The sequence below is a fragment of the Malus sylvestris genome, chromosome 10 (genome assembly GCF_916048215.2).
Source record: "Malus sylvestris chromosome 10, drMalSylv7.2, whole genome shotgun sequence".
In the NCBI taxonomy this organism is placed as follows: domain Eukaryota; kingdom Viridiplantae; phylum Streptophyta; class Magnoliopsida; order Rosales; family Rosaceae; genus Malus; species Malus sylvestris.
In genome coordinates this window covers 4,393,571-4,408,810 of record NC_062269.1, presented here as the reverse complement: position 1 = coordinate 4,408,810, position 15,240 = coordinate 4,393,571, and positions in this window count along the sequence as shown.

Genomic DNA, 15,240 nt, shown 5'->3' with positions numbered 1-15,240 from the left:
TTCTTTGCCCAATTCCCAGTTCAATTTCCTTGCAATTTTTCCAATTGAATTTCGTAATTTTTGTTTGATTTTTGAATTTTGCTTTTTGAAAATTTGGATATGCTGATTAGACTTGAATGGGCCTAGGTCAAGTTAGTAGGAACTGTCTGGTGGGGTGTTTGAGGGAGTAGAATTATGGAATTTTGGGGCAAAACGAAGTTTTTTGAAGTGAAGTTTTTGAGAGTGTAGGGGTGGGTGATCTAGGTTTGTGCCATTGGCAAAACGAAAACCTTTTAGCTTTTGAACTTTGTTGATTGGTCTCCTCCTTTAAGTTTTGTGGCCATAAAGATGTCGGTTTTACCGGGAAAGCAGTAGATTTGACACGTGTTATGTTGCGTTTTAGTGACCACGGCATTCAGCGATGGTTCATTATGTTAATTTTATTGATTTTGACTGTAAATAAGTAGAGACTGGTGTATATGCTGTACTGTATTTTGACTATGTCATATCTGCAGTGTGCATGTGTTGTACCACATTTTTGCATTCATTTTGACTATTTGGTTCTTTTCCGAAACTTATAATAAAGTAACCAATTCAGCACTTGATCTTCAGAGAAAAACACTTCAAACCCAATAGTTTAAAAAAAAAAAAACCCAACTTACTTGATGATGGAGAAAGGATTTCACAACTAAGAATCATCTCGAGCATGACAAGTGGATAGACGAGATTTTTTTTTTCCCTTCAATTGAGCTCTTGAAGTGTTTTTGTATAAAACTTAGGCCATCTCCAACCGAAAGGTCCAGAGGGCCAGAGGGCCGAACATAGCCCGAAAACCGTCTCCAACCGAGGGTTAGGCTAGAGGGCTGTGGAATCTGAGAGGGCCCCACGAAATCGGAAAAGGCTAGAGGGTTGGCCACTTTTAGCCAGCTAGCCAGCCCTGGGCTGGCCAATTTTTTTTTAAATGTGTCGGATTTCCTGTCGGTTATAACCGACAAAATTTCTTAAGAAAAAATTCAAATGCAAAGGTTAACTGACTAGCCGTTGCATTTGAAATTTTATTTTTTTTTACAGTTTTATTATTATTTTTTATTTACAAAATTTTTCATATAACTTCTATTTTTTCCTATAACTTTTATTTTACAAAATTTGTTTCATATTTTTTTTAAATTCCATTTTTTCCTATGACTTCTATTTCACAAAATTTGTTTCATTTTATTTTAAATTCTTTTTTTTTTCCTATAACTTCTATAACTTCTATTTCACAAAATTTGTTTCATTTTATTGTAAATTTTATTTTTTTTCCTATAACTTCTATTTCACAAAATTTGTTTCATATTTTTTTTAAATTATATTTTTTTCCTATAACTTCCTAAGCCATTATACAACATTAAATTAAATTAAGTAACATGAAACAACATTAAACAATATGAAACAACATTAAACAATATGAAACAACATTAAATAACATTAAACAACATTAAATTATACAACATAAAAAAACATTTAACAAAATGAAACTTAAACAACATTTTTAAAAACATTTAACAACATAAAACTTAAACGCCTACTCCATGCTTCTTTTGGCCCAAAGATGTGCAACAAGATCCTGTTGTATGTACTTATTTGTGGCACGAGAACATATCATTCTATAGCGCCTCATGTACTCATTTATAGAGATACTACCAGTTCTTGGATTGAAAGGCAAATTAGGCCGATCATATATTTTTGCACGAGCCCTTCTTGACCTATTTGGATCTTCTTGGTCGTCATCGGATTCTCCATCAATATACCCATCTCGCTCATCCTCCACTATCATATTGTGTAATATGATGCAAGACATCATGATGGAGTCCAAATTTTCTCGACTCCACCCTCTTGCTGGTTCGTTGATGATCTTCCACCGTGTTTGTAGAATACCGAAAGCTCTCTCAACATCATTCCGGTATGCCTCTTGGTGTAAGGTAAACAACTTTTCTGCGTCATTCCTAGGGTTTGGAATTACTTGGACAAGTGTTGCCCACTTTGGGTAGATGCCATTTGCCAAGTAATACCCCATATTGTATTGACGGCCAAGTAATACCCAATATCCACCCTATTTATAGCAAAAAAAAATTCAAATCCAATGGCTAGCTGACGTCAGCATGATGTCAGCTGCCAACGGCTACCTGACGTCACTTAGCCGTTGGATTTGAATTTAAGTTGTAGTTTTTAAATAATAAATTATGTTTGGCCTTATGGCCCTCTGACCCTCGGTTGGAGACAGTTTTTTGTGACAGGGCTAAAACGAGCCCTCTGGCCCTCTGGCCCTCGGTTGGAGACGGAGACAAATATGGCATTGTATTGTTCATTAAAATATTAATATCTTGGAGGATCTTGGAGAGCCATAGGGCTAAAATGAGCATTTTGGCCAGCCATCGGTTGGAGATGGCCTTATAGTTGTCAGGGGTGTTTTGTTCTATGTTTGAATGAGGGACAAACTTTAGACTTAATTGTTAAAAAAGCACTACAAGAACACTACTGATGAACTACTAAAGCACTACAAAGTTACTACTATAACGCTACAAATGCAGCTTAAATACATGCAACAAAAGACTTTCAAGGTGTCATTTGAAAGTTCTATTAAATGTTTGCTTCTAGTCGTTTTGAAGCCCTTTTGTCTACATTTTTGTAGTGCATTTCTGAAAAGGGGTAGCCTAGCTTTCGTTGAACTTTGAAGACCATCATCCACATGTAGTGTTTACCTTATATTTGGATGAGGGACCTTAAAAGTCCATGGAACTTAAGCTAAATTTGTTAGGAGTTCTTTACAACAATGAGATAGGGACTTAAAAATGACTAGATGCAATACATTTGATAGAATTTTCAAATGTTCAAAATGTCATTTTAAAAAGAGGTATTCATCAATTTAAAAAGAGGTATTCATCTAATTTTTCCAACTCAAAATTTTTTCCCTTACACAGCTTTGCATGTTTGCAGAAAGAGCGGTACTAGTTCTCAAACACATTTCATCGAACATGCAGTGTGCCATGTTCTCATATGCTTTCTCACGAGAATAATTGAACAAAATTAACTTCTAGTTTAGTAATTTAACAAATTGGAAGCAAAAAGAAACCCAGCAATCTTGAAAAATTGGCCTTCAAGAATTGAAATTACCTCGAAAAGGTTGGAACACTTCGTGTCCTCAGACAAAATGTATATAAAGCATTCAATCAACATTTGCTTGGACAATGTGGGAGTATTTCCTCACTGCTATCCTGAAACGCACCATATGGCATGTTATCTCTTGATAATTACAAATAGATGATGGATAAACTCCTTATGTGATGGCGACTCCAACTCACCTTAGTCAACTCGTTTTTGTCACGAATGAGCATATTTTGTTGTTTGTCGAACTAATTTATTGGGATTGTTTTCTGAAGGGTATAAAACCGAATTGTAACGATATCGAAATTACTTTTGGATAACACACAAGTCGAAGCGCGTTAAGAACCTATAGCTGATTAAAAGTATTCACGTCTATATTTAAAAGTTCAAGTTTGATTATGCCCTCCCGAATATCACTTTGTAATTTGTATATAAAAAAAATAGAAAATACTACCATCATTCCCGAGATGGTGGACATAATAGTTTATAAATGTTGTCAAAAACTTAAATTCCTCACTTATAAAAAAATGAATATCACTAGATGGTATAAAAAAAATGTCTAAATACTTAATTTTCGCTTGAGTTCTAATCCATAGACAAAATCGTTAGTTTACTCTTTCTTTTCCAACTCAAATTTACCCGAAAGATTTGAAGCCCAAAAAGGCGGAAAAGCACAATATACATAACACAAGTCCAGCTCGTACTACCGAAAGACAGAAGTAGACTGAACAAACTCGAATTGAGAGTGACATAGAACACTAGATGACTTACTTATGAGAAGAGGCAAGCCACCGAGCCTGACTTTATGGTAAAATCTTGTTCATTTTGGCACTTGTACTCTACAGTCTATACATATGATTTTATTGTTGTTCTTTCTTCGTCAATTATTCGGTATTACTTGTTTTAGAATATATAGATAAAATGATGAAGTTTGGAAAAATTTCACATAAGCGTAGAATTGTAACGAATATTTGCAACTGCAACAAAACAAAGGCATAAAGATGTTAGACTTTGTCATACCAGTGTCTCATATGCCTAAATTAAGACTTGTAAGATGAATGAGAATTAAAGAGCTTAGGGTTTCTTGTGGAGGAAATGGTCTTCACTCTTCAAAGTTTGGTTAATTATTCGGTGTTAATTTAGATTTGAAAGATAATCCTTGATGATGCCTCAATCTCAACCAATTTCTCTCCATAATTTCATATGTCGTTTTCACTTTAGATTAATTCAATCCCACAAGTCATAAATCTCTAGAGTCTTACCAAGCAAGTAGTCGAAAAGCATCCAGATACTTAACGTTCCAAAAAAGATAAGAAGAAAAGGAAGGAACGATTGAATGAATGGAGGCCCCATAGAAAGAATAATTATTTTTGGTCTAACTTAGGGGCAGGAGTAGGAGCATGTAGAATGCTGGCTGTTCACAATGGTTTTTGTGGTTTTGTTTTTGTTGGACTATGATTCTCTCTTCCTTCTCTTTCTATCCCCTTCCATCCCCTCCTCTCACATTCTCTTTCTATAACAAATTAATATAGATGTTGACATGGCTTAACCGTGATCGTTCAAATAGGAGGGGAGGGAAGAGGAGGAGAGAAAAAGGGAGAGAATCCTACTCCTTCCAACTTAGCTTTAGCTTGATATTGGATGCCAATGTTTAATTGCTGATGTTCTCACTTAATTAGTATTTGTTCTTCCTTTTAATTGAAGTTTATCTTTATACTATGTGATGAAACATTCAAATCAGTCAAATGAAACCAATGTGAGCAGTTTTGTGCAGTAAACTTGTAGTTTAATTTGATTAAATGGTTTACCTCATTCTTTTAGTAGTTAGTGTTGTTTAAAAGCGTCAAATGTGAAACTAATAAATTAATACAGAAAAATTGGACAAAATAAACAATTCAAAGTGACAAAAGATTTATATTGATTTGACATAAGTCTACATTCCGTACAAAGACGGCAAGGAAATTTTACTAATAACCAATGGAGACCACAAATAGAGTTTTAACTCTCAAACCCCAAATCCTAGATACACCCAATAGTTCTCACTCAAACAAAATATAAATAGAGAAGATAAAAATACATAATTTTGTCTCTCCCAAAAGCCAAAAAATGTAGCACCAATATCTTGAATGTGTAATTGCCCAAAACCTTTATTTTTCTCTTTGCTAATGGGAACCAAAAGAAAAGCATCCAATGCCTTATAATGCTGTTTTTTTTTCTTTTTCTCTTTTTGGTGATGGGAACCAAAAGAAAAAGCATCAAATGTCTTATAATATTAGCTCCTTGCGGCCCTTAACATAGTCATCACGTGGCTTTCACATGGAGCTATTAAAACAGCCAATCAATCGGCTTCAGTCAAAGTAAACTACCCAATTGGAATGTGTAACATCCCACATCGACCAATGGAGAGGGGGTAATGTGCCTTATATGTACATGCTCATCTCCATATAGCACGAGGCATTTTAGGAACTCACTGACTTTGGATTCCATCGGAACTCCGAAGTTAAGCGAGTTCAGACAAGAGCAATCCCAGGATGGGTGACCCACTGGGAAGTTCTCGTGTGAGTTCCCATAAACAAAATCTTGAGGGCGTGGCTAGGGCCCAAAGAGGACAGTATCGTACTACGGCAGAGTCGAGACTGAGATGTGATAAAATGGTATTAGAGCCACTCTGCCGTGTGGTGTGAGTGTGCTGACGAGGATGTCGGACCCTAAGGGGGTGGATTGTAATATCCCACATCAACCAATGGAGAGGGGGTGATGTGCCTTATATGTACATGCCCACTTTCATATAGCACGAGACTTTTTGAGAACTCACTAGCTTCGGATTCTATCAGAACTCCAAAGTTAAGCGAGTTCGGACGATAGCAATCCTAGGATGGGTGACCCATTGAGAAGTTCTCGTGTGAGTTCCCAAAAATAAAACCATGAGGGCGTGGCCAGGGCCCAAAGCGGACAATATCGTGCTACGACGAAGTCGAGAATGGGATGTGACAAAATGAGTCACTAAACCCAATAGTAAGCATTGACCAGGGCAATCAATTGTTTGGAATTTTAACGGTACTGGAAAGTATGAGATATTTCAAATATTTAATCATTACATAATTTCACCGTAGATCACTGTATAACTTTAGTTTTTTACTCCTATTTAGGTTAGTAATTGTACTCACTAACACGGAACCATGTGTTCCCCATCACCTCCACTACCAGTATAAGTATGCCTCTCTCATTCATTTCTTATCATACCTCTCTGAATTTCCTATATTCTTACCGACGCTCTAGTTAGAAGATGTGATTACGAGATAGAGGCTCAGGTCCAAATGGGTAGGGAAAGATCTAGGAAGACTTGGAAAAAGACTTTAAGAAAAACTTGGTGTACTTGGATTTAATGAAGACATGACACAAAACTGGACGCAGTGGTGTTCTAGGATTTATACAACTGATCCCGCTAATAGAATACGACTTTGTTATTGTTGTTGTTGTTTGTACCATACTTGACCAATCCCGAAACTACTGAGCACCGGTCAACGTTATACCGTCAAGGACCCAGAAGAGTTTCCCTCCAACCAGGAGGCCAATCACAGTGCGACACATGTCGACATCAGAAGCCAATCATAGCGCGACACGTGTCAACATCAGAAGCCAATCACAACATGACACGTGTCAATGTCAGAATGAAACTAAAAACTCTCTTCTATAAATAGAGATCATTCTCTCACAATATTTCCTAATGTTATTTGTACTAAATCATTCACTTGTACTCACTAAAGGAGAGCTTGAACCTATGTACTTATGTAAACCCTTCACAATTAATGAGAACTCATCTACTCCATAGATGTAGCCAATTTGGGTGAACCATGTACATCTTGTGTTTGCTTCCCTATCTCTATCTATTTACATACTTATCCACACTAGTGATCGGAGCAATCTAGAGAAGGTCACAAACTTAACACTTTCTGTTGTACCAAAGTCCTCACTGATTTTGTGCATCAACATTTGGCACTGTCTGTGGGAACGACACTTATTCCCACTCTCTTCAGCTTTGTTAAGGTGGTTTCCACCATTCGAACACTCTCTTTTGACCAGGCATCATTCTCCAACATAGGGAGCGAAGGAAGCCACAACACGCAGAATGACACCCCTCTTGCACTTGGTGCGAGGCAACGAAAGAATGAAGGAAATAGGGTTGCTCTTCAAGCTAAAGTCAATGAGCTAGAAGCTCAGAACAATAAGATAGTAATGAAGAATGAGGTCCTCCAGGAGTAGTATGAGAAGCTTTTTGAGACGCACCACGAAACTAGGCATACTTAAACGCACGAGCTCGTTACCCATGTAGACATCAACCATCATCTGGGTGCCCCCCAACACGGAGGGTCACCTTCCTTCGACATGGGTATCCCTGATGAGGAGCGAGCTAATCATCAAAACATTGATCAACATGAAACTTCTCTCAACCCAGCTGCTTTGACCCGAAGCAGGAGAAGTGGAGGAAGACACATTCTTACAGAAGGAGTGGAATGATCAAAAGCCGTCTTTCGCGACTGTCGAGATTCCCTAAAGCAACGTCGAGACAATCCCATCAATGTAAGCTCGAAGATCAATGACCCAAGGGTATCTGAAAGACTCGGTCCCCTCCCATGTCCCAGGCCAGCTACCAATTTGGGGAAGAGACAACAAGTCCTAGAGAAACACGAAGGTATAGGGGACTCAGAGATGTTCTGACAGGCATACCTTGGAAGTCAGTACGGTGAGTCCAGGGAAAAATCACATGCTCTTGATCAAACCTTCATACTTCCAAGAGGAGATGGAGATTTACGAAAGAAAGCTCCAGTGGTACATGACTCCACTCAGGACCCTCTTGTCCTACAATTTCTTAAGGAAGTAAACAAGTTGAAGTCTGAACGACAAGCTGAGATACTTGATTGGAACCAACCTAGGCCTGGCCTTCTTACAAGGAGGATCCTCGACACCCCTCTCCAAGTAAAGACAAAGTAGAAGCTTGGCTTGCAACTCTATACTGGAAAGGATGACCAGATTGAACACCTTAACCTTTTTTAGTCCACCATGGCATACCGGATGCACACCGATGAATAGCGATATCTTCTCTTCCCCTCTACCCTTTCTGGTGGAGCTTTAAACTGGTATTGTCGTCTTCCACCTGAGATGGTAGACTCATTTAAGGAATTGAGGAAACTGTTTGTTTCTCAACATATTTTCCAGACCGATCGCTTGCACTCTGCGGATGACTTGTACACTATTCACCAGAAGCCAAACGAGTCATTACGTATGTATGCTGGCCGCTTCAGCCATGAGCATTCCCATTGTGCCGAGGCAGACGACAAGACTGCCCTCAAAGCCTTCACGACAGGGCTACATGATTGTTTCTTTAAGTACATGATCAATGCTAACACTTGGAAGACTTACTCTGAGGTGATAGCCCAAGCTTATAACCATGCATCCGTCGAGGCAATGACATACCAAGAGAAACCCCCCACAACCACCCCTTATCAGCAAGTAAGGAGTGGAAGCCAGATCCAACCAAATGAGAAGATCTCGACCTTCCAAAGGGCAGCGGTGCCTCCTTCTGCCTTACTTAATACTTCGCCAAGTCAACAGACATATCAATCTCAGGGTAAAAGGAAAGATTTCCATCCTCACCAGTCTAATTTTAGTAAAAAGAGTAAGGGACACTATCGCGATAACCAAGGGTATCGCCACAATAACGCCCGTCCCCAGGCAGTTAACACAGTGGGCCAAGCACGTGTCAGGACATGCCCTACCCCAAGGTATGAGATATACACACCTTTGAACGCCACATGCGTGGCTATTTACCCCAGCATAGCACACCTGATACCAAAGCCAATGTCGAGGCAGTGGAGTTACAAGCCCACGAAGAACACGGCACATTTTACTGCTACCACGAGCATAACGGCCATGACGACGAGAAGTGTATCACCTTTCGTGATCATATTAAAGCTTTGGCACATGAAGGAAAAATTGATCAATTCCTCCTTCACCCTCCAAGGGGTAACCGTAACCAACGCCAGGTGAATGTGATATATTTCATAAGTGGTGGCACACCCATATCTAAATCTTCCAACAGGGCCATGAAAAATAGTGAACGAGCTTTAAGGTCTGGCCACCAAGTGTTTCACGTGAAAAACATTAGGGGAGGCAAGTATCAAAAGCCTAATTGGGATCCAATATGTTTCTACCCTGAGGAAGAAAGAGGTATCATCTACCCTCACAATGACCCACTGATCGTGGAAGCTCACATAGCCAACTTTGAAGTACGACGAATCCTGGTAGACACGGGGGCTTCGGTCAATATCATGTTTGCTGAAGCTTTCAAGGCACTTAATGTAGCTGAACACTTACTCGATCGCTCGATTTCTCATCTGATAAGTTTTTCCGGTGATATCGTGCAACCTTTGGGGAGCATACACTTACCCTTCACCATTGGTACAGGCCCTTACACAGCTACCATTACCACTAACTTCCTGGTGGTTGATTGCCCAACGGCATACAATGTCATCTTGGGACACACAGGCATCAATGATCTCAAGGCCATGGTATCCACACATATTTTGTTGATGAAATTTCCAACCCCCTTATGGCAATGGTTACATCAGAGGAGATCAACTTAGTGCACGATCATGTTGCAACACTTCGGTCAAACAACATCACCTGCCTGTGCCTAAGGAAACCCTTTCTATACATGACCAAGTCATAAAGACCAGCCCAGACGAAGCCAACTTGGATCTTCACAGTGGCAACAGTCAACCCGACGATCTTTGAGATGACTCTTTCACCTAGCAAGCACAACCTGCTGAAGAGTTGGAGAAGGTATCTATCTCAAAAGATTATCCGAATCGCATGGTGAAGATTAGCACCACCTTGTCACCACTCATTCGGTTGGCATTGATTTCTTTTTTACAAGAGAACACTGAGGTCTTCGCCTGGTCATACCAGGACATGCCAAGCATCTCTCCCGATATCATATGTCATCGCTTGAGTATTGACCCCAAGACCAAGCCGGTGAGACAGAAGCGAAAATCTTATGACGCTGAACGATACGAAGCAATGAAGGCAGAAGTTGAAAAACTCAAAGGCATAGGCTTCGTCTGCTAAGTCAATTACCCAACATGGGTAGCAAATGTGGTCCTTGTTAAGAAAAATCCGACCAAAGAAAGTCTCTTGCTCCAAAAGGTCTTGTGGAGAATGTGTGTCGACTACACCGACCTAAACAAAGGATGCCCGAATGATAGCTTTCCTCTTCCTCTTATTGACAAACTTATAGACTCTATCGCAGGGTGTGAACTCTTGAGCTTCATGGATGCTTACTCAGGATACAACCAAATCCTCATGAACCCTCCAGACCAATAATACACAGCCTTCACTACTGACAGGTGACTATATTGCTATAAAGTCATGCCCTTCGACTTAAAGAATGCATGAGCGACTTATCAGAGACTAGTCAATTCAATGTTCGCCGAACAGATTGGGAAGAGCATGGAAGTTTACGTTGATGATATGCTAGTCAAGAGCAAACATGCTGACCAACACATTGTTAACCTATCTGAAACTTTCACCATTCTGAAGAGGTATCGAATGAGGTTAAACCCCAACAAATGTGCCTTCGGCGTAGGCTCCGGCAAATTCTTAGGCTTCATGATAAGCCAACGAGGCATTGAGGCTAATACCGAGAATATCAAAGCAATCCTCGACATGAAGGAACCGGTAACTTCAAAAGACATCTAGAGCCTTACTGGCAAGGTGGCAGCCTTAACTAGGTTCATATATAAGGCCACAAACAAATGTGCTCCTTTCTTCAAAGCACTTAAAGGAAGTAAGAAGTACATTACATGGATTGATGAATGTGCCGAGGCATTCAAGAACCTCAAAGACTACATGAGTAAAGCCCCTCTGCTCTCCAAGCCTGAGGTTGGTGACACTCTCATTATCTATCTGTCGGTATATGCCTCAGCAGTAAGTTCTGTTCTCATTCGAAACGATGGTAATGTCAAACGGCCTGTCTACTATGCTAGCAATGCCTTACAAGATGTAGAGACACGATATTCCAACATTGAGAAATTGGTTCTAGCATTGGTCATGTTTGCTCGAAAACTTCGCCCTTATTTCCAAACACACTTCATCATAATGATTACCAATCATCTTCTTCGACAGATACTCCAAAGTTCTGACACTTTGGGGCCAATGATAAAATGGGCGATAGCATTGGGTGAGTTTGACATCTCCTACCAACCAAAGCCAACTGAGAAGGGCCAAGCAGTGGTAGACTTCATCGCCGTCTTCACATATCCTGTTAACATTGTTTCTACGCCTAAAGAAGTGGTTTCATTACCCTCGGAAGCTTAGAAAATAGAACCAACATCCCCAGCATGGAGTCTATATGTTGATGGCTCGTCCAACCAACAGGGTTGTGGAGCAGGACTAGTCCTTACGACCCCTGATAAAGTGGCGATGGAGTATACTCTTCGTTTCAAATTCAAGGTGTCGAACAATAAGGCCGAAATATGAAGCCCTCCTAGTAGGCTTACGCTTGGCCAAACACCTTGAGGTTAAGCGAATTGATATCTTCAGTGATTCCCAATTGGTGGTTAACCAGGCCACCAACAACTTTGACGCTAAGGATAGTTCCATGGCAGCATATCTGGCACAAACACAATTGTTGCTCAAGCACTTCCACTACCAGATCACCCAAATTCCTCAAGCGGCAAACAGTCATGCAGATGCTTTGGCTCACCTCGCCTCAGCGGTGGAAGACAAGATTGAGAGAAAAATTCAGGTCCAATTGTTGGCAGCACCAAGCACCATGGCTGCGGAAGTGTGCATTTTACAACAGGGGATAGTTGGATTACCCCAATTTATAGATTCCTTGCTCATGGCACCCTTCCAAATGACAAAGTCCAAGCTAAGCAAATTCAATACAAGGCTACCCGTTACTTGATCATTAATGACCAACTCTACAAGCAGGGTTTTAACCTACCATACCTAAGATGCCTTACGCTCGCAGAGGCAGAAATTGTCCTTCGGGAAATACATGAAGGAGTCTGCGGAGATCATGCTGGATCTCGATCCCTAGAACACAAGGCTTTTCACCAAGGATATTACTGGCCAACACTCCACCAAGATGCCATCAGAATATCTCGCTCATGTGATAAGTGTCAACGTTACGCAACTATTCCTCACTCTCTTCTCGAGCCGCTCACTCCTATGATCAGCCCTTGGCCCTTCGCCCAATGGGGACTTGATTTGATCGGCCTAATGCCTGCAAGGAAGGGTAAGGTTCGCTATGCAATCGTTGCAGTTGACTACTTCAGAAAGTGGGCTGAAGTAGAAACCTTGGCAACCATTACTGAGGTAAAAATAGAAGACTTCATATGGAAGAACATCCTTTGTAGATTTGGCATTCCCAATGCGATAGTCACTGACAACGGGCGACAGTTCAACAACAATAAGTTCAGGATGTTCTGCTCTAAGTTCAACATCAACTTATGTTTTGCCTCCCCAGCTCATCCTCAGTCTAATGGACAAGTTGAAGCCATCAATAAAATAATCAAGCGAACTTTGAAAACCAGCTTGGACAAGGCTAAAAGTTGTTAGCCAGAATTTGTACCCCAAGTTCTTTGGTCATACCGCACTTCGTATCAGACATCAACAGGAGAAAACCCATTATCACTTGCCTTTGATACATAGGCAATTGTCTTAGTTGAGCTTGAGCAAGCAACATTCTAAGTCCAGAACTACGTGCAAAGCGAAAATGACAAACAAATTACCCTCAATTTAGATCTAGTCGAGGAACATAGAAATCAGGCTCACTTGAGGAATGTTGCCTATAAGCAGCGCATCTCCAACTACTATGACTCAAGGGTCAAACCTCGTTCTTTCAAAGTGAGGGACTGGGTATTGAAGAAAAGATTACTCTGCAACAGAGTCCCGAGTGAAGGAACACTTAGTCCAAACTGGGATGGATCGTTTGAAGTTGTTGGCATCAGTCGCCTTGGCTCCTACAAGCTTAGAAGCTCCGATGGCATGACCCTTGGCCATCTATGGAACATTGATCACTTGAAGTACCATTACAAGTAAACTCACATTGTACAAGTGTTAAGTTTCAACCGTTCGGCATCCTATGTAACGAAGACTATTTGGAATGAATTCAATAAAGAGGTGATTTAGACAACTCGGTCCTAATCCTCTTACATTCCTAGCAATGAAACACTCGGGTTCAAAGCTTCAACATGAATGCTTCCAACATGAAACAAAGTCTATGTCAACAAGACTATACAAATAAACGAACATCTTCACAGTATATTCGTTCAATCATACATTCCAACACATTCATACATAAGCCAACTGTGCTTCGAAATGGTTCAACATACATTATGTCATTCGACATTTGCTACAATGTGCCTCGACACCTTGCCCTTATTCTCACCAACCAAGTGATGAAATGTGAAGAAGGAACTCATCTTCATGCCACTAACCAGGTGATGAAATGTACAACCTGTACTCTCATTCATTCCACCAACCAGGTGATGAAATGTACAACCCGTACTCTCCTTCATGCCACCAACCAGGTGATGAAATGTACAACCCGTACTCTAATATCATTTGGCAACTTACCACTCATGCCACCAACCAGGTGAAGAAGGAACTCATCTTCATGTCACCAACCAAGTGATGAAATGTACAACCCGTACTCTCCTTCATGCCACCAACCAGGTGATGAAATGTACAACCCGTACTCTCCTTCATGCCACCAACCAGGTGATGAAATGTACACCCCGTACTCTAATATCATTTGGCAACTTGCCATTCATGCCACCAACCAGGTGATGAAATGTACAACCCGTACTCTCCTTCATGCCACCAACCAGGTGATGAAATGTACATCCCGTACTCTAATATCATTTGGCAACTTGCCATTCATGCCACCAACCATGTGATAAAATGTATAACCCGTACTCTCATTCATGCCACCAACTAGGTGATGAAATGTACAACCCGTACTCTAATATCATTTGGCAACTTGCCACTCATGCCACCAACCAGGTGAAGAATGAACTCATCTTCATGCCACCAACCAGGTGATGAAATGTACAACCCGTACTCTTCTTCATGCCACTAACCAGGTGATGAAATGTACAACCCGTACTCTAATATCATTTGGCAACTTGCCATTCATACCACCAACCAGGTGAAGAAGGAACTCATCCTCGTGTCACCAACCAGGTGATGAAATGTGATGAAAGGTGGTGAAGGAACTCACCTTCGTACCACCAACCAAGTGATGAAAGCAACTCACCATTCATTCCACCTACCAGAAGACGAGTGGTACAAATTGTACATGTGAACTACTAGCATTCACAAATAATCAAAAACCCTCAAGCTTAACAACTCAACTAGGGGAGCACTTATGCCCAACAAGAGTTATAGTCACCAACAAAGTCTTATTGCAAGCCAACAACAACTTCAGTGCATGGCATACGAAGATCAAGCTATTTAGCCCTCTTGCATCTGCTTCAGACATTTCCCCTTTGTAACAATGCAAACACTACAACTCGTAGAAAACTTCACACACTCTTGATCAAGACAGTGTGAAGCAAAACCAATTTATGGTGCCAACAAGAGCTTCATCAATGGAGGGCAACCACAATTCTCAAAAGTTTCACACACTCTTGCCAACAAGAGTTTCATCAATGGAAGACAACCACAATTCTCAAAAGCTTCACACACTCTTGATCAAGACAGTGTGAAGCAAAACCAATTTATGGTGCCAACAAGAGCTTCATCAATGGAGGGCATCCACAATTCTCAGAAACTTCACACACTCTTGATCAAGACAGTGTGAAACAAAACCAATTTATGGTGCCAGCAAGAGCTTCATCAAAGGAGGGCAACCACAATTCTCAAAAGCTTCACACACTCTTGATCAAGACAGTGTGAAGCAAAACTAATTTATGGTGCCAACAAAAGCTTCATTAATGAAGGGCAACTACAACTCGTAGAAAGGTTCACACACTCTTGATCAAGACTATTTGAAGCAAATTCAATTTATATGGTTCGTCCAAACCTTCGACTACTACAAGGTGTGGC